Source organism: Danio aesculapii, chromosome 7 (genome assembly GCF_903798145.1).
Source record: "Danio aesculapii chromosome 7, fDanAes4.1, whole genome shotgun sequence".
Lineage (NCBI taxonomy): Eukaryota > Metazoa > Chordata > Actinopteri > Cypriniformes > Danionidae > Danio > Danio aesculapii.
This window is the reverse complement of record NC_079441.1, coordinates 50,066,348-50,087,606: the sequence shown is the minus strand read 5'-3', so window position 1 is coordinate 50,087,606 and position 21,259 is coordinate 50,066,348. Positions and strand designations below refer to the sequence as shown.

Below are 21,259 nucleotides of genomic sequence, written 5' to 3'. Positions count from 1 at the left end.
CATTTTCATTTTTGCATGATCTACAGTCTCTAACCTAAGGAACATTATTTTAGTGTGAGCATAATTAAATATTATTACTACTAACTGTTAATAAATAAAAAAAGCTATTTGTCTAATTTAATTACAACTTAAATAAATCAATAATTCAGCCTCACATGATTGTGTTTCCTTACACAGCAAACCAAGACTGCAGTATATATGATGACTTTATTTATGAGACTGATCATAATCAGCAAACAGTTTAAATCTAATGAATTATGATAATAATAAAACACCAGGGAGCAACAGACCTTGTCTGAAACGTTAAATAACCACGGCGCAGCATTCTGCTGAATTCGGTTTCAATGGAACAAAATGATCTCATATATTATTTACTCGCGCATTCACTGACTGACAATTAAACTGGAATGTATTTTTTCTCTAAAATGAAAGCGGGGGAGTTGTCAGAACTTCCTGTCTCCGTTCTCAGCTTTCCAGTGGTGGACACTTCAGTACACGTGAGGAGTGGAAACACTGAGCTCATGGCGAATGCTCGTGTCCAGCAGGAGTAAAGAAAGAAGTGCAGTAGAGCTGTTAATCCGCTATGCTTCCATTCAAAGGCTGCACTTTACAAGCCGGCCACGCCGCGTCATTTATTTTGCTTCGCATAAATCATTTTCAAAAACGCATCGCTCCCTTTCCCGCTCGTGCCGGTGCAGCCGAGCCGCTCGCAGATGTCAGTGATGTATTGCTGAAGCTCATCAAAAGAGCTGAGTGCTGAAAGTTTGATAAACCTCATATTTTACATCGCCTCTCGCTTCCAAAAGACAGCCAGCCAGCCAGCCACAGAGACGAATAAATAAATAAAAACGTAAAGTTGACACAATTGACTTGATCCAACATCTGGTACGTGATGAACAAAAAACAATATCTGGCTTTTGAAAATTACATTTGGCTGAGGCTGTTGGGTAAAGATATACGATTGCTGGCTTCTTCAGGCTGTTTGAGCCAATATTGTTGTGTAGGTAACAATATTCCGTTCTTCAGTCTCATGTATGAGTCTCCAAATTGGCAAGAAAGAAAACATCAATATCGCTGTGTGCTATTGATAATCCATGTTTGTCATTTCAACAATTCTTTCTTATCTGATTCCAGCCCATTATAACCGGCAGTGTGAATCAAACGCAAGTAAACAATCAGGGAGGAATTATGGAGGTCTTTACAGAAACGTTGCGCAGAGGGTTTTGAAGAAATCAAATAAATGTAGTGTTATTTTTATGATATTGTTGACAATATGCAAAAGTGTAAGTCATCCCTAATACTGCAGGGCTGAGCCTGAAATATACTCAAATCACTATCAGCTGAACATTTGCATAGAGAACAAACTATTTACACAGAGAGAGAGTCTGATTGCTGTTTACTGATACAGCAATCTGTTTATACATCCATACTTTCCTCTCTTTTCAATCATTCATCCTTTTTTCCATTCATTCTTCAGTTCTTTCCATCATCATCCTTATTTTCATCCACTTCTCATTCGGTTTTCCTTCTTATTATCATTCCATCCATCTTTCCCCTCTTTATTTATTCTTCTTTTTTACATCTTTATCTTTTTATCAATCCAACCATCAGCGGGTGAATACTTCCTATTACCTTTGCCCACATCCATCCTTTCCTTCTTTCCCTTTTCAATCCATCCATCCATCTTTGCTTTTACAGACAATTTTGAGCAATAATAATGATAATAATAATAATGATAATGATAAATAATGCTTCAATAGCTGTTATGACTGATCGCCTCTAGTTACATATATGAAATAATTTGACAACAAGCAGGAAATGTTCATGGGCTAATAGCATCACCCCATTGAAATGGTCTATATCCATCTTTAAATCTGCCACACTGTAAAAAATATCTGTAAATTATTTCCGTTTATTTATGATTGTGAATTGCATTATGTTTTTTTTTTTAATCTCTGCTCTGTTGATTTTTGATGTTTATGATTTTTGAACTTTTATTGACATTTTAGTAGTTTGAAATACTATGGGGGAGCACGGTGGTGCGGTGGATAGCACAATCGCCTCACAGCAAGAAGGTCGCTGGTTCGAGCCCCGGCTGGGCCAGCTGGCGTTTCTGTGTGGAGTTTGCATGTTCTCCCCATGTTTGTGTATGTTTTCTCCGGGTGCTCCGGTTACTCCCACAAGTCCAAAGACATGTGGTATACAGTAGGTGAATTGGGTGAGCTAAATTGTCTGTAGTGTATGTGTGTGAATGAGTGTGTATGGGTGTTACCCAGTGATGGGTTGCAGCTGGAAGGGAATCCGATGCGAAAAATATAAGTTGGCGGTTCATTACACTGTGGTGACGCCACATTAATAAAGGGACTAAGCCGAAAAGAAAATGAATGAATGCATGAATGAAATACTATAATGTGCAGGGCTTGGTATTAACTTTTTTGATCATCAGCCACTGTGGCTAGTAGTTTTTCAACATTAACCACTGGCTGTTTTCACCAGCCACAATTTTGTGGTCAGAAAAAATATAATTTTTATGCATGCATTTGACTATGCATACAATTTTTATTCAACAAAACTTTTCTTAAAATAGTTTTTTTTTTAAATCGACATTTTAAAAATAATTACTATCATGTAAATAGAACTATGCACAGTAATCTGTCCTGACTAAAGGTCCCAGATTACAGTATACCAGTAAATGGGAAATTAATCTCTAAAGCAATGTTATTGTAAAGGATGATAACTAAACCATAAATTAAAAAAATAACTGTAAAAGAAAGCAGGTGAAAAACATACTGGGCCCTATCATACACCCTGCGCAATACGGCGCAAGGCGTGATGCAATAGTTGTTTGCTAGTTTCAGCTTGGAGCAAGAGTCGTTTTGACGTTTTGCGCCACACTGTTTAAATAGCAAATGCATTTGCGCTCATATTTGCGCCCATAGGCGTTCTGGTCTGAAAAAGGAGGCATGTTGAGGCGCATTGCTGGTGTGTTGCTATTTTGAGGAACTTAAATCGAAAGTTCAAATAGATCAGATCAAAGCTGGTCTATTGTCCAGTGCAGAGCGCGTTAGTTGTGCGCCTGGCTTACACATTGCTTAATACAGACAGGGTAAACAGCAATACGCAAATATCTTTACAAATGAAAAATAATTAAAATATTAAGAATATATATAGGATATAATAAGGATATATAGCCTATAGGATATAAATATAAAGAATTAAAATATTACAAAACATCTTATTTTCTAGCCTACATAAATATAAAAACCAAACTTTCATGCCTTCTTCATCTCGGGGGGCTTTTTCAATTTATTCATAACAATTTGCTTTTGTATAATGTTATCATTATTAGCAGTATTATTTATATTTATTTATTAAAACAAGCTTAGATTTGCCCACCTGTCAGGTTTTAGACCATATGGGGCATAGCATGTGTATTTGGATATAACTCAGTTGTTTGAACACACTTCGTTTTTATTGTTCATTTATTTGTTTGCTGGAAATCAGAACTGAATTTAGAAATAAATATTTGCACTTAACAAACAAAATTTATTATTTATAGGCTAATTGATGTCTGTGCGTACAAGGTTTCCCAATCCACGTGAGCGAAAGTTAATAATGAGGAAGCTTTTCTCTCATTCTCACGCTGTAATGTAAATAATAAATCCGTCATGTAAATAGCAAATGCGCTATGGCGGGACGCAACTGACTCTTAAAGGGAATGGGAGATGAGACTCAGATTTATTCTCAAAACACACCTATAACTCATTAAGAAAATAAGCTCAACCCTTTTAGACCATGTGCCATGGTGCAAAGCAGATTTTTCCGTCCTTAAATTAGCAAAAGTGGATTCCGACACACCATAATTGCTTTTGCGCCCTGCGCTTTGCGCATGGATCGTCAAAATAGAGCCCACTGTGTGCGGTAATGAAAGACTGATCACCTGCACACGATTAACTTTAGGCCCATTAATAATCTGTTCAAAGAATGGTTAAAGTGAAAGTGGCAACCTTTGCTGCTTACACAAAAACATTTTTTTAAAATAATCTCAAACTCTTGAGAGTAAGCATCGAGAGCATCGTTTTTTGTCCAGTCCATTTCAAAGGGAACCAATCGCATCAATTGCGTTTCCAGGCACGGTTGCTTCGCACAAGGAAATTGGAGCGTGCAAGCATTTAAACACTGGGGGACACTGAAGCCCTCAACAGTGAGTGAGAGTTTCTCCATGCGCCTGATCATCCTCTCATTTAGTATTCACCTGCTTTCTTTTGCTCGCATTAACACAATTGTGTTTATCAGTTGTGCTTCTCGATGGGCATCCTTATTGCCGATCTTTGCTTTTAAAAAAACTACAATTTAAAAATTATTTTCAACCGGCCAACGTGGCTGGTGGGTGTGCTTGTCTGACATGCCACAGTTGAAATCTACCCACATTTGGCAGGTTTAAATGTCAAGCCCTGATAAAGTGTAAGAAATAATATATAGAAGAAAAAGTCTATAAAATAATAGGAAATGTACAAGCAGTTAACTACAAGGTTTCTGTAGCGCAATTTACAACACCAACCCAGACAATATGTATATCACTTTAAACTACTAAAAACGTTCATAAAAATCTTTTTTTCCATCTTTGCAAGGTTAAAGGTTTTTGGAAGAAAGATCAAGGTCCCATAATGCAACTCAAAAGCAGAAATAAACAGGGGAAAAATAAAAATATGAATAATAATAATATACAAAATACTGAAAACTACAAATGTACAGATATTTTTACGTTGCGTCCAATCTTTTGCTATTCTTTGTTTCAGTTTTTCAGTCCATCATCATCCATACCTAAATCTTTCCCTTTCCAACATGGTTTTATCCATACTTCCTTCTTTCTTTCAGTTCTTCAACACATCCACCATTCTATTTTTTCTCGTTTTCTTCTTTTACCCACCTGTCTTTCTTTCCTTACATTGTCTTTCTGATTTTTAATTAATTCACCAGTTTAGATGCGTCTTTCTTTCTCTATTTTCCATCCATCCCTTTTATTTCTATCTGATGCTCCATATTCTTCTCTATTTCCATGTTTCAATTTGCCCTTCTTTCTCTTTCCACTCTTATTCACTCCTCCTTTCTCTTTCCATTCAACTATCATTTTCCCTCTTTCTTTTTAAACTTCATCAGCCATCCTTTTACTTCTATCATTCTCACCTTCCCCTTTTCAGTTCGTCTGTCTTTTCTCATTTCTATCACATGTGCATCTATTTTTTCCCTCCACCCCTTTATCTTTCCATTTATCAATTCTTCCTTCTTTCAATTTCTATCAGTCCATTCATGCTACATATTTTTCATACAGCTTCTACCCTCACATGATTAGGAGAGACACATAAATAGATTCATGTAAAAAAAGCAAGAGAGAGTGAGCAAGTTCCTCTTTTTTTCCCCAACACAAGTCTAAGACACTTAATCTGTGTGTGTGTGTGTGTGTGTGTGTGTGTGTGTGTGTGTGTGTGTGTGTGCGTGTGTGTGTGTGTGTGTGTGTGTGTGTGTATGCGTGTGGTCTGATCTAACGCCAGAGACAGTGTACAGAGCAAAGCAATGTGTGTGTGTGTGTGTGTGTGTGTGTGTGTGTGTGTGTGTGTGTGTGCGCGCGCACTACAGGTTAGTCAGCTCTGAGGCCTTTTAAACCCAGACTGGGGTTTTTCCCTCTTTTAAAACTTTTTTTTTAACATAAGACTGTAATTCACTGAAGGAGCATGTTTCTGGATAACGTTTGCTAATATTAAGGAAAATATTACTGTCACAATATTAGCTGAACAGAGTCCTATTTCTCTGCACAAGAGAGACTTAAGACCTACACTCATCGGCCACTTTATTAGGTATGCCTGTCCAACTGCTCGTTAATGCAAATTTCTAATCAGCCAATCACATGGCAGGAACTTAATGCATTTAGGCATGTAGACATGATCAAATCAATCTGCTGCAGTTCAAACTGAGCATCAGAATGGGGAAGAAATGGGATTTAAGTGACTTTGAACATGGCATGGTTGTTAGTGCCAGACGAGCTGGTCTGAGCATCTCAGAAACTGCCGATCTACTGGGATTTTTCTGCACAACCATCTCTAGGGTTTACAGAGAATGATCTGAAGAAGAGAAAATATCCATTGAGCGGCAGTTCTGTGGGAGCAAATGCCCTGTTGATGCCAGAGGTCAGAGGAGAATGGCCAGACTGGTTTGAGCTGATAGAAAGGCAACAGTAACTCAAATAACCACTCGTTACAACCGAGGTCTGCAGAAGAGCATCTCTGAATGCACAACACATCCAACCTTGAGGCGGATGGGCTACAGCAGCAAAAGACCACACCGGGAGCCCCTCCTGTCAGCTAAGAACAGAAAACTGTGGCTACAATTCACACAGGCTCACCAAAACTGGACAATAGAAGATTGGAAAAATGTTGCCTGGTCTGCCTTGATTTCTGCTGCGACATTTGAATGATAGGGTTAGAATTTGGCGTCAATAACATGAAAGCATGGATCCATCCTGCCTTGTATCAACATTTCAGGCTGGTGGTGGTGGTGGTGGTGTAATGGTGTGGGGGATATTTTCTAAGCACACTTTGGGCTCATTAGTACAAATTAAGCATCGTGTCAATGCCACAGCCTACCTGACTATTGTTGCTGACCATGTCCATCCCTTTATGACCACAGTGTACCCATCTTCTGATGGCTACTTAAAGCAGGATAATGCGCCATGTCATAAAGCGTGAATCATCTCAGACTGGTTTCTTGAACATGACATAGAGTTCACTGTACTCAAAAGGCCTCCACAGTCACCAGATCTCAATCCAATAAAGCACCTTTGGGATTCGCTTCATGGATGTGCTGAACTGCATGAGGCTATCATGTCAATATGGACCAAAATCTCTGAGGAATATTTCCAGCACCTTGCTGAATCTATGCCATGAAGGATTAAGGCAGTTCTGAAGGAAAAAGATGGTCCAACCCGGTACAAGTAAGATGTACCTAATAAAGTGGTCAGTGAGTGTATAATAAAATCATTAGAAAATAAAAATAAAAAATAAATGGAAACTAAGTGTAAACATCAGATTATGAGGGAAGAGCAGGGCTGAGATGTGTAATTCATTCAGTGTCAAGAGCTGGAATGTGTAAAAGGGGAGACATGTGTTTAGTATTTGCAACAGAGGAAATGACCTCATAGGGAAGTTCCTCTCTGAGGACCATTGAGGAATTTTGTATATATTTATGACACAATCGATCAGTTTTATTTCTAAAAAGAATAAATAAATCAGCTCATCTCATTTAAATATCAAAAAATGTATCTTGCCCATATGAGTAGCGCTAGGTATGACAGGATAACTCAGACGGGTTTCACACTGAAAAACAGAAAGAGTGTCTGTGTGTGAAAGAGAGAAACAGCCTCCTCCTTTCTGCGGTTTAGTTTGTTATGAGTCAGCTGCTCAATTTAACCATCTGCCAAATCACTGAGGACCGATGTCATGAGATGTTCTACGTCAAGGTCAGTGATTGAAAAAGCTTGCCATTTCCCGAACGGCTAATTTATAACTGCTCTTTTACTTGAGCCGGTCTAGCAGCGCAGAGCTTCACCTGCCTCTATAGCTTCTCTTAACGGCCATTCATCACTTTTATACCAGTAGTCCTGCCCCTCCAATCCATGTGTGAGAGGTTTATAAAACATACACTCTTCGCACTCGCCTAGTGTGAAACATTACTGCTGTAGAGCCGACGGCCAATTCACAGCAGCTCACACACAAGCGATACACTCATTTATTCACAATCCCCCATTCCTCTCTCTGGACATACAGTATGACTTTCTTTGAATGATTTCCTGAAGGCCAATTTTTTCACAAAAGCCTTTGAACGTTTAAAAATGTTGAGTGTGTGCCATGTAGTGAACAAACTGGCTTTTACCAGGTACAAATACATAAAAAAAATGATTACATTTTTTTAGAGGTGGTCTAGCAGCCTTTAATAGACAAAAATATCAATTATGTCGCATTTTATTTACAATGGAGCATTTTAAACTATAAAAAAGTCTCTCATGCTATGAATTAACTAATGAGTTGCCACATCCTACTTATATATTTATGTATATATATATATATATATATATATATATATATATATATGCAAATTTGACTCATTTGTTTCCTCTTTTTTACAGACACTGTGTACACTATACAATAATGTGTTCCATCATTGCAGCTGGATCAAAACACAAACACAATTGAATAAAAACAGAACAAATTCTTCATTATTTACAGTTATTAATTCAAAACAAAGTCAGAAATGGTAACCCTAATATACATTTTCCCCATGTCATGTGTCATTCATTCACCCACTCATTCATTCATTCATTCATCCACTCATTCATTCACCCACTCATTCATTCATTCACTCATTCATTCATTCACCCACTTATTTATTCATTCATTCATTCCCTCACTCATTCACTCACTAACTCATTCATTCATTCACTCATTCATTCACTTATTTATTCATTCACCCACCTATTCATTCATTCATTCATTCATTCCCTCACTCATTCATTCACTTATTTATTCATTCATTCACTCATTTATTCACTCATTCATTCATTCACCCACTTATTTATTCGTTCATTCATTCCCTCACTCATTCACTCACTCACTCAGTCATTCATTCACTCATTCATTCACTTATTTATTCATTCACCCACCTATTCATTCATTCATTCATTCATTCCCTCACTCATTCATTCACTTATTCATTCATTCATTCACTCATTTATTCACTCATTCATTCATTCATTCACCCACTTATTCATTCATTCACTCATTCACTAACTCACTCACTCATTCATAAATTCATTCACTCATTCATTCACCCACTCATTCATTCATTGGTTCATTCATTCATTCACCCACTCATTCCTTCACTAATTCACTCACTCATTCACTTATTCAGAAAACTGAAAGCAATTTGGACCCCACAAATTTAGGCAAGGGCAGGTGTAAGATTGTGACGGTATGATAACCTTGGATAAAAATATCACGGTTTCACAGAATTGCGATTACTGCTCTAAAATGTGCTTTTCTTAAATGTCTGGGTAAAAAACAAAACATTTTTCTCCTTTGAAAACAATATATTTTATTTTGAGAAACATAAAATATTTTGGAGCAGTAAACATGTCAGGCTAAATAATTCAAATGAATCATTGACTTCTGCTAACTTCACTAGTTTCTAAAACACAGATTTTAGTAAAATTAGTAAAAACAGGTTTACATTTACCGTACAAATGGTATAATAAAAATCTTTTTGGCGGTTTTAAAACCTTGACTTATTCAAACTGCGTTATACCTTGAAACTGGTTTTCCTCCCATGCCTACACAAATTATTATATTATATATATGTAACGATTCACTGTGAGCCGGTTGAAAATCGATTAAAATATGAGACGATTCAAATCAGTAGAAATATTGAACGAATCGCGATATATGTTTTGAACAGAGGGGGTGCTGTATTTACAGGCTAAAGCTTGCTTTACTTGCACATCAGCAGTGAGCAAGAGGTGGGGCGGCAGAGTAAAACGACAATGGTAAAGTGCACCAGACAAAACACAAACTGTGAGCAAATACTGCACAAAGACGTTCACATACACTAACAGAACAACAAATATGACGCACATAAACCGTTAGTACAGTGAAAAACTAATGTCGCAGACGTCTTTACGCAAAATAAAACCATTAATAAGCCAAACCATGCAGACCGGATGATTTGCAGCTTCGCTTGCTCCGACAAGAGCTATGGAGACCACACGGTACATCCGTGTTTTCATAGTGTGAAGGTGTTTTTCAGATTGAAAGAGAAAGCTGTTCTGATACAGAAGCAGGTATTAGATTATTTTACCCTCTCCTTTTCAAATTAGTATATGCATATTTTAATCAGTTGCTTATTCTTATTGAATATTTAAAATGTTCAAGATTATCTCTTCTTAAGTGAAACACACTTATTCTAATTAATTATACAAGTAATATTAATTATTCACCTTCATGATCATGTTCAACTCCTGTCTCTATTCTACTTTATAATTAGTAATTTTATAATCAGTATTTGATGCCAGTGGCCAGTCCCTTGGAACAGATGGGCTATTGACCACCTCTGTACACACTGCTGTCTGGTTTAGGAAAGGCTTTCCTCTTCACACTGGCCATCTTAGTCTCCAGTGAAAGAGTTTTCTCACCAGCAGGGGTGATATTTCTATTAAAACTAAAATCCCATCACAGTCACAGTTTTAGATTGTTTATATTAATGAGTCTTCTTTAGTATGTGTTATTCTTATTCTTATAATTTTTTTTTTTTTTTTGGAATTTAGCAATTTAGTTATGGCAGAAAATATTTTATTTTGCAAAAAAATGTGCAGCATTTGAGAAAAGGTCTCTTCACCTTAAATTTGTAAAAAAAAAAAAAAAACGTGACTAAATCGTGAATCGTGAGATTAGTTTCGTGAACCGTATCAAATGCTGAGTCAGGTGAATCGTTACATCCGTAATGCTAACATGTTTTGCTAGTTAGCACTGAGTACAGCTGGTTCAACAAAACATTGTTAGTTGAAATAAATGTATTCTAGTATTGTTGTATGAATCTAAACTAACCGTTTCGAAAGGTGTTCCTTAAATGAATTAAGTTCAGTGAACAAACCCCTGTTTTGAGCATAGACTCCGCTACCATCCGATCCAGTTTCATCTGGATTTTTCAGCAGGGTATGTGCTAATTACACAAGTATAATCAAACTCCAAGTACGCTGGAGCTCTAAAATCAGGGCCTCTGACAGACCCCTCAGCTTGCTTTTCCCCAGCATCGTCAGCTATACGTGCATCATATAGCTCATCTTTATAATTATTTCGGAGGCGTAATTTTTTGATGCTTAATTATGAAAATTAGCTCTAAAATAAATGCAAATTATGCACGCACAGGCATCCCGACCTAACTGCTGTGGATTCTGCGCTCAAGCTCGATGCCAAAGAGCATTCATTTACATGCAGCTCCCGTCCAGAGAAGGATTTAAATATGGATTTAACTTGGCACAGGCTCTGCCTTGTGAGCAAATCTTTGTCTTTCCTGTTTTAGCGTCTGGCAACCGTGAGAGATTCTTCTTTAACATTGTTTTACTTCAGCATTTCCAGACTGATCAAGACCTTTTCTCTAATTTGCTTTCATGGAATTACTGGAGATTTTAAGCACGTCTTTATCCTACATGTCAGCTTTAATGAGAAAAAAAGCATGGCGATAAACAGTAATGCAAGGTGGTGTTAATGACAAACGCGTAGCCGAGTTGAGTGTTTTTGCATTGGGGCAAAAAGGTGTAGTGGTTTTACAATTAGGAATGGGAAGCCAATGGGTTGTACAGATACTTGCAAGGGTCTTTATTAAGTTTATGTTAAATAAAAATATTTTGTTGTGGTGTTAATTTTTTATTTATAATCATTTCATTTTTAATAAGTATTTTAAAAAACTTTTTACATTTCAAAGAAAGTCAGAAACTGATAAACTATAAGAAAAAGAAATACTATGGAAGACAACAGCTACTGGTTTTCAACATTCTTCAAAATATCTTCTTTTGTGTTTAGCAGAATAAAAACTCAAACTGCTTTAAAAAGGTGGAAAAAAGGTTTATAAAATATTTCAGTGTTTCTGCTTCAAAAATTTATGCTCTTTTGTGCAATTTTTATTGCAGTTAGAAATGAGAAATGTTTATGTTCACTTTCCATAATCACCTCTATAATCCATAAAGAATAATTAAAAACAAACAACAATTGAGAATAATAATAAAACATCATTTAAAAACTTTTAAGGAAACTTTAATATTAAATTTTATGCGGGCGACGCAGTGGCGCAGTAGGTAGTGCTGTCGCCTCACAGCAAAAAGGTCGCTGGTTCAAGCCTCGGCTGGGTCAGTTGGCGTTTCTGTGTGGAGTTTGCATGTTCTCCCTGCGTTCGTATGGGTTTCCCCTGGGTGCTCCGGTTTCCCCCACAGTCCAAAGATATGCGGTACAGGTGAATTGAATAAACTAAATTGGCTGTAGTGTATGTGAGTGTGTGCAAGAGTGTGGTTGTTTCCCAGTGTTGGGTTGTGGCTGAAAGAGCATTGCTTTGTAAATATGCTGGATAAGTTGGTGGTTCAATCCGCTGTGGTGACGTCAATGAATAAAGGGACTAAGCTGGAAGAAAATGAATGAATGAATGTTAGAAACTGGTAAACTGAAATCCATAGGAAAAACAAACACTAAGGAATTCAAGAGCTGCTGGTTTCCAACATTTTTCAAAATATCTTCTTTTGTGTTCATATTTCAGTGTTTCTACTTTTTTTATTTCCATTAAAACTGAGAAATGTTTATTTTAAATACATAAGTTCATTATTAAATATATAGTCCCTTAAAATCTGGGGTTGCCACAGCAGAATGAACCGCCAACTTATCCAGCATATGTTTTACATAGTGGATCCGGGGCCAGGTTGCAGGGGCAGCAGTCTTAGGAGAGAACTCCAGACTTCCCTCTCCCCAGACACTTCCTCCAGCTCCTCCGGGGGGATCCCAAGGCGTTCCCATGCCAGTCGAGAGACATAGTCCCACCAGAATGTCCTGGGTTTTCTCCGAGGCCTCCTCCTGGTGGGACATGCCCTGAACACCTCCCTAGATTGGCGTCCAGGAGGCATCCGAAAAGGTTGCCTGAGCCACCTCAGCTGACTTCTCTCGATGTGGAGGAGCAGCGGCTCTGCTCCGAGCTCCTCCCGGGTGACAGAGCTCGTCACCCTATCTATAAGGGTGCGCCCTGCCACCCTGCGAAGGAAGCTCATTTCGGCCGCTTGTGTCCGAGATCTTGTCCTTTCGGTCATTTCCCAAAGCTGCCCCATTTTAATATAATATTATATTAAATATATATATTATTATACTTCAGTTCACTTTCCACATCCAGATCTCAAAACCATAAGGAATAATGAAATAAAATGAATAACAATTAAACATGATAATAAGAATTCTTCAAATTCAAGAAGGAAGTTTAGTTGTTAGTCAGCTGCAAACAAACATGAACAAAGCATTTAGACTAAATTTATTTATTAAATTTCATGCTTTAATATTCAATTTTATGCTCCCCAAATAAAAATAAATGCCTTTAAAATATATATATATATTGTGAAACTATATGTCTGAATCACATTTTCTTGCATTTCTAAATAGGTTAACAAATAATTAATTAAATAAACAAATAAAAAAATATCATTACAGCATTATTTCCTTCATATTAACAACATCAACACAAAATGCTCATAAAAAAAAAAAAAAAAGAAGTAGACCGACATACAAATCAATGCCAACTCATGAGCTCATGTAACAGTGAACCGATCTAATCGTCCATCACATCCAATGCACCACATACGTCTGCAACCTTGACAAAGAGGCAAATATTTCTCTTGGCACAGACTGGCTCTCTTCTGGAGTTTAATTGTCGAACAGGTGTCCACACCCCTCTACAACAGACGCACAGTGAGGGGGGAGGAGAAACAAGGGCAATGTACCAATTGTTCCTGAAGCAAGTGGCTCACTTACATGCTCTGGCAACAAGCAGCAAAAAAAGAAAAGAAAAAAGAAACGCATTCATAACTTCAGTTGACCGTTGCCTGCCACTGCTGTGAAAACAAGCGACTAGACGTGACATCACAAAACAAGAGGTCTGAGTCCTTCAGTGGAATTTGCTTCTTGCCAAATTGCCACAGAAACCAAACATCCCCCTCGCAGGCCAGACGGGCCTTCGGCGATCAATACTGAGCTGTGGGGAGGAAGCGCAGAGCGGATAAATGATGTGAACACGGGCTTCTGGAGAGGTACCGCTTCCATCACTGGCCTCATCAGAAGGGCCAATCAAATCCCAGTACGCAGAGAGAAAGAGAGAAAGATGACTGCTCACTTCTCATTAGCGAAACTGATACCATACAACCGAAGCACATTTACTCATCTGAAATAACACGATATGAAGGGTGCCACAACTATGCAGGAGGTGGCTACACAAATATTCGGAGGAAAAGAAAACAATTATAAAGCCTCAAAGCTCGTCAAAGCTCCAAAGCCGTGATATGCAAAAATACACCGGTGGAGATTTGGCTATGAGCGGAAGTGATATGCATCTACCGTCTGATTTGAATTGTGTAGACATATATACGGAACAAAGTGAATCAGAGATCTGGCACTCTGTCTCTTCTGAAATGAATACAATGCAGATTTAACTTTCTGATGCTTTAAAGAAGGGGTATCAAATTCAATTCCTGACAGGGGGGTGGGGAGGGGGGTCACAGCTAGGCATGGGCCGGTATAAGATTCTGATGGTATGATAACTTTGGATAAAAATATCACAGTTTCATGGTAACACAGTATTGCGATTACTGCTCTAAAATATATTCTTTTAAAATGTCTGGGTAAAAAACTAAAACTTTTTCCCCTCTGAACACAATATATTTTATTTTTTGAAAGATTTATAATATTTTAGAACTGTAAACATGTCAGGCTAAATAATTCAAATGAATCATTGACTTCTGCTGTCTTCATTTGTTTCTAAAACACTGATTACTTTACAAATTAAAATGGCATCTTTGGATATTTTTTTCAGATGAAGATACTGAAGAAACAACAATATATAAAAAAACCAAAAAATATATAAATAACCTTGACTTTTCCAAACCGTGGTATACCTTGAAAACGGTTATCGTCCCATGCCTAGTCACAGCCCTGCTGAGTTTAGGTCTAGCCCTGCTTCAACACACCTGTAGGCATCAAACAAGCCTAAAACACTTAATTAGTTTGATCAGGTGTGTTTAATTAGGGTTGAATCGAAACTGTGCAGAGCTGTGGCTTTAAAAAGACGATTTTTTTTCACCCCCAAAAATTGTAATTACTCACCATTTACTCTTAGTGTAATGGAACTACTTTCTTCACTTGTTCTAAAACTGTTTGAGTTTCTTTTTTGTGTTGAACACAAAATAAGGTAGTTTGAAGAATGTTGGAAACTTGGAGGCATTGACTCCCATGGTAGAAAAAAAATATCATGAAACAAGCCTGCATGAATAATCGATTTTAATCAGAAATGGCGATTTGAAAAGGTGCGATTTTCAAATCACAAAAGCTGTGATTATTTTGAATATTACTATGGCAAGGGAGGCGAGCACGAGAAATTAAAACGATCCAACTAATGTTACTTATAAGCAGACAAGTGTTAGAGCAGAACCCACGAGCCCCTATTTCACAGCTATGGAGATAATGAAAGTTGTGAGCTCCATCTCTGCTCTGCTTCACTCTCACTGTTTGTGTGTGTAGGCATGGGCCGGTATAAGATTCTGAAGGTATGATGAACTTGGATAAAAAAATATCACAGTATTGTGATTACTGCTCTCTAAATATATTCTTTTTAAATGTCTGAGTAAAAAACAAGAACTGTTTTCCTCTTTGAACACAATGGCTGCGTCTGAAATCACATACTTCCATACTTTATATTACACTAAAAACAGTATGCGAGCCGAGTAGTATGTCTAAATTAATAGACTCGAAAAACTTTGTGCAAGAAGTACCCAGATGACCTACTACTTCCAGCAAGATTCTGAAGTGCGCATGCGATAGCTGCTATGCTATCACATGATGCACTGAGAGAATTCATGAATAGAAGTGAAGCGGGTAGGTCACATGATAATGACAAAATGGCATCCGAGCTACATCCGTGCTCCATTCATACTGCTCAGATTCAAACTGTATAGAACGTATTTTTTATCGGTCAAGTAGTAAATTTAAATTCAAATGCAGTCCCTACTAAGTAGTAGGCGATTTCGGACACAGTCAATATTAGTGTAATATAATGATAGTGTGTAATAGTAATAATAGTGTGTGTGTGTGTGTGTAACTTTGACCTGCTTGCATGAGGTAACGTTTCCTCTCCTCTCTCGGCTGTTACAGCGATAGTTGTGTATCCACACACACGAATGTGTTACTCTGCTGCGTGAGTTTCCTCTCCCACGTTTATCATGGATCAGCTGTCATAATCGTGAATTATAGACTGTAACAACGGCATTTATCTGTATCCGCATCACTCATCTGTGAATAACACCAGAGTCGCGCTGACCATTAGAGCCAATCGCAGGCCTTTCTGTTGAAGGCAGGACCACAATGACCAATCACAGGCATTTAAGAACTCACTCGACAACGCTCAAAAAGAAAGCAGCATAATATTTACATTCGTTTATTTGCTTTAAATGCTCATGTTGTTCTGTGCAGGTGTTTAGTTTGAAACATTCAAAAAGAGTGTTTTCTTTGAGCAGGAAAAATTAAATGTACAGTTCCTTTACTGCTTGTATCAAAGGACAAAATTGTATTACAAATAATATATAAATAAATGTAATTATAAATGACACATTTTAATACAAGAATTCTTGTGCTGTGAAGTAAAATCTAGAACCGTGTACGGAAAGCATCGTCAATACACCGTGAATGTCATGAAATCAATATGAAAAATGTAACACAATTTAAATGTAAAGGTTTTAAAGGTTTTATATATCTATATGTACAATTTATATATAAGTTATTAAACCGAATTTAAAATACTGTAGTTATTTTCTGAATTTGTCATGACAACTGATAACTTTATTTAAAAATGGTTTTAAATAAACAGAAGCATATTGTAGCGTACTTTTGCTGATTATGCTTGGTCTTTCTTTGGCGCTATTAAAACCCCCACATCAAATCTGCAGGTCTTTTATCAAATTATAGTAAATCGCAATTTTGATCAGATAAATCGCAATTAGATTTTTCTTCCAAATCATGCAGCCCTACCATGGAAGTCAATAGTAACCAGTTTTCAAGAGTCTTTGAAATACCTTCCTTTGTGTTCAACAGACAAAGAGAAACTCAAACAAGTTTGTAACAAGTGAATTTTCAGCTTTTTGGGTGAAGTTTCCTTTTAGATGTGAACAAATGTGAAAACAGAGGATTTCATCATCAGGGGGCTTTAAATCATTTGCAAATTAGGAAGGATTAATCAAATAATACTGACTGAGAGAGAAATAAAGAGAGAACCCTCTCTCAGTCAAACTTCAACAACCCTGAATCAGTATTCCTTCATCACACTGTACCTAATAAACAGAGGAGACTTGGAAAACAAGAGCAAAATTCATTAACTGAAATTATTTAACATGTTTAATGAATGAACTTTAATTTATTAGCATGCCAATGATCTGATTACTGCTGTAGGCAACCCACACTAACTTGTTTTACATGGGCATCTGCAGAATTCGCCAAATGAGAGCAAAGGGCTTTTTACACTACAACACTGTCAGGCAAGAAATGGCCACTTTTTATGCGTTTTGCCTGTTCGTTTAAAAAACATTTTGGGACTGAAAACGTGAATTTGAAAATGGGTTTCAAAGTGAATGTTTTTTTTAAAAAGCCGTAGTTAATGTCTCCGTGTAAACACTTAAAACATTCATCTTTAAGTGTTAAGTGTGTAAACATGTCAATTTTAAAGTCTGTGTGAAATCAAAATGTATAATGTTTATTTTGCTAGCTTCTCAAAGTCCAGACTCCGGTCCAGATGCAGACTGAGAGTATTTAATCTGGACCGACTCCATTTCTTATTGCAAGACCATGCGTAAAGGATTCAAATTGTGGATTTCTTTAATTAATAAATGCATGAACCTTGTAAATCGACTGTATAGTTGTTTGTATTTTTGCAAAAAAAAAAAAAAGTAAGAAACAACACAGGCCAAAATAAAATCAAAGGCAAAAAATTCAAAGTTTTCCTGCGTGACTGTTGTCATGACATCCTGTGATCATACGAGGCTTCACGTGACTGGGCGGCTAATCGCACGCACACCTGCTTTAACACACCGCAGCAAAGTGATCATTTGAATGAATAAAGATGTCGGTCTCACGGAAAAGAAAACTTGATGAAGAGAATCGACAGTTCAAAGTTTAATGGACAGATAAGTATGCGTTTATATTGCCATAAGCCAGCACAAAGCCATTCTGCTTGATTTGTAATGGAACAATTGGAGTTGTAAAGAGTGCAAATGTGAAACGCCACAATAAAACAAAACACGGACATTTTGAATGCAGTATCCACAAAATACTGATGTAAGGACCATAACACTACAACACCTAAAGTTTTCATTACACACCTATTGTTTTTTCACCTTTTTTGAAGAGAGATGCAGACCTGGTGCAGTTGCAATCTCAGCTGCATGCAATGCTTTTTAATGCACACAGCTAACCCGCCCCTCACATTGACCTCACTATCTCCATTGAGTGGGATATGCAGTCTCTGCTTGCATCATCATGGCTGCATCCAGATACTATTGTTGTTTTGGCCTACTGTGTTTTGTACCTATATTAGTGGTTTTACCACATTTGCATTGTATTTAATATGTTTTGAATGCAAATGCCACTTTATTTAAAAAATATATGAATAGTGTTGACTTGTGATGCATGTTATGGATGTTTATTAAAAACAAGCTATATTTCAATTGTTCTGGACCTTTGACCTTAATAAAAATTCAGATTTGGACCTTTTAATGTAGACATTGAGAACCCCTGTTTTAGGTGAATAATTAATCTGTGCAAGTTAATCCACTGAAAAACAAAGTTTGTCTTGGTAATCTTCAATCTAAATCTGACCCTTTGCTTCCGCATTCAGGGCAACCTTTCTCTGTTGACGTCAGTTAGACAGCTTCAGTCTTAAATTTCTTAACTGCACCCCCAAAATTTGCTGAGGGAATGATGCACAAAAAGAAAGCCCCGACCCCTACTTAATATTCCATTTCAGTTAAAAGTACAACAACATGCAAAGCAACATGAAATGATGTCTCTGCAACTTCTAGTTCACACAAACCTCTGCGTAAAACATATGCTGGAATAGTTGGTGGTTCATTCCGCTGTGGCAACCTCTGGTAAAGCCGAAGGAAAATGAATGACTTGTGGTGTCAATGTAGCCTAAGAAACTATCCAACTCATTATAATGGAATAGTCCAGGGGTCGACAAAGGTATATTTTCTAAGATGTATAAAAATACAGCAAAACCATGAAAATTAGTTTTTAGTATTATACTTTCATGTTGAAAAATAAAAAAACTGTGAGAGTAGATAATTTGCGCTCATCAGGGAGTCACCATCACTATACAGGAAACTGAAATCGCATCAATCTTGCCATTAAGTGTCCTTAGTGTATACTGTAACACTAAAAAATCTACTAATTTAAAATGAGCTGAAACAACATTTTTTTTTTTTTGGGGGGGGGGGGGGGGCTTGGGTTAACTTAATTGTTTTGTGTTCAATCCATTTAAATTTGTAAAAAATTAATAGGTTAACTTTATTCCTCCAGCTGTAATCCCCAACAAAAATAGATTGTGTGGAACCCAGCATTTTTTTTACAGTGAAGAATCGGCAGGAATGAACAAACACTTTACATACAGCTAAAATATTTGTCAATGACACCTAGGATCCATTTCACCAAATCATCCATCATGGTCTTGTCGGACTTCATTAATGCAAAAGCACAGAGCCGCATTGATCTGCACAGACTCTCATCAGCTCATATGCAGCGGTCATGCAAATGGTTTGCTGAAGACATGCATCTTTAGACTAGCACATGTTAATTCTTCATACATTGTATTTATATTTATAGCACCTATAACAAAACATCCACTGTAACTGAAAAAAATATTACAAAAAATGCGTATCTGTGACAATAAGTGATTTAAATGAAATACATAGACTTCTTTCTTTATCGCTTGCATGCCAGTGATAATGTTTGTATGCACACCAGTGCCAATATCATTACACATGCCTTAGATTAGCAACCGCTGGAATAATTTCAATCATCTAGATTCCTCAGACCCTGTGAAAACAAAGGGCCAACGCATTGAAAATTTTAAAGGCAACTGTGTATTTGTTTAAATATATAAAAAATAAAATGGCATGATTACACAACATTTTATTTAAGTATTTAGCACTTTGTATTATTTTGTAATTACATTTTCTTTTACAATTATTTAGTAATTTTATGGGGTTTTTAACAAATAGAAACTGCACAATGCAAACAAACTTTTTTAAGTATTGGAATTATATTTAATTTGAATATATTATATAAACAAACAAATAAAAAAAAACATTTCACTGTTAATCACGCTTTAGTTTGTCACGATTAGTTAATTGTAAAGGCTTCTAAACACCACGTTTCGAGACGGAACAAAACTGCTGCAACTAAACAAAGTTTTGTCAACTGTGCAGTAGTTTGAAGCGATGCGCATGAGTGTTTAAATGCTTGCATGCTTCCGTTTCCTTCCGTGAAGCAATTGTGCCTGGAACTGATGCAATCGATTCCCTTTGAAATAGACTGGACAAAAAAAACGATGCTCGTGATGCTCGCTCTCAAGAGTTTGAGATTCTTTAAAAAAATATCTTTGTGTAAGCAGCAGCAGTTGCCACTTTCGCTTTAACCATTGTTTGAACAGATTATTAATGGGCCTAACGTTAACCACTAACCGTGTGTAGGTGATCATCCTTTAATTACAACACACTGTATGTTTTTCATCTGCTTTCTTTTACAGTGTTATTTTTTATTTATGGTTTAATTATCATCCTTTATAATAGCATTGCTTTAATAGGAGATTAACTTCCCATTTATGTATAGTGAACTGGTGATCTTGGACCTTTAGCCAGGACAGATTACTTTGCGTAGTTCTAGATACATGACAATACAGCTTGTGTATGTATACAGCTTTATTTTGCTTGTTTTGGAAATTTCTAATTATTTTAAAATTATGGCTAGGAAATTATTTATTGAATAGTTTATTTTTGGTGTGGCCAGAGAAAAATTTGGTAAATTATTAGCATTGAGCTCTGAAACGTTTTGTCAAACAAGAACTAATTACAATGCAACACTATGAAACCAAAGCCCATTTGCTCATAATCATTGAGCAAGGTCACAAAACACCCAGAAAAATGAAATGAATGAGGCAGCATGTGGACATAACGCAAAATCTAAATCAAGTCATTTTAGCATGCAAAAGTAAAATATATTTTCCCAACAACAAAATTGTGGCTAGGGAAAAGGTGAGTGGCTAGTAATGTTAAAAAACTACTAGCCACAGTGGCTGGTGATCCAAAAAGTTCATGTCAAGCCCTGCATACATGCATTAATACATACATACATACATACATACATACAAATATACA

At 36.7% G+C, this 21,259-nt stretch overlaps 1 protein-coding gene across 8 annotated transcripts in view; it reads right to left on the bottom strand.

Moving 5' to 3' along the window:
* Window positions 1–21,259, bottom strand: part of tcf12 (transcription factor 12) — a 196,687-nt gene that overhangs the window by 136,768 nt on the left and 38,660 nt on the right. The gene's annotated exons all lie outside the window — the stretch shown is intronic.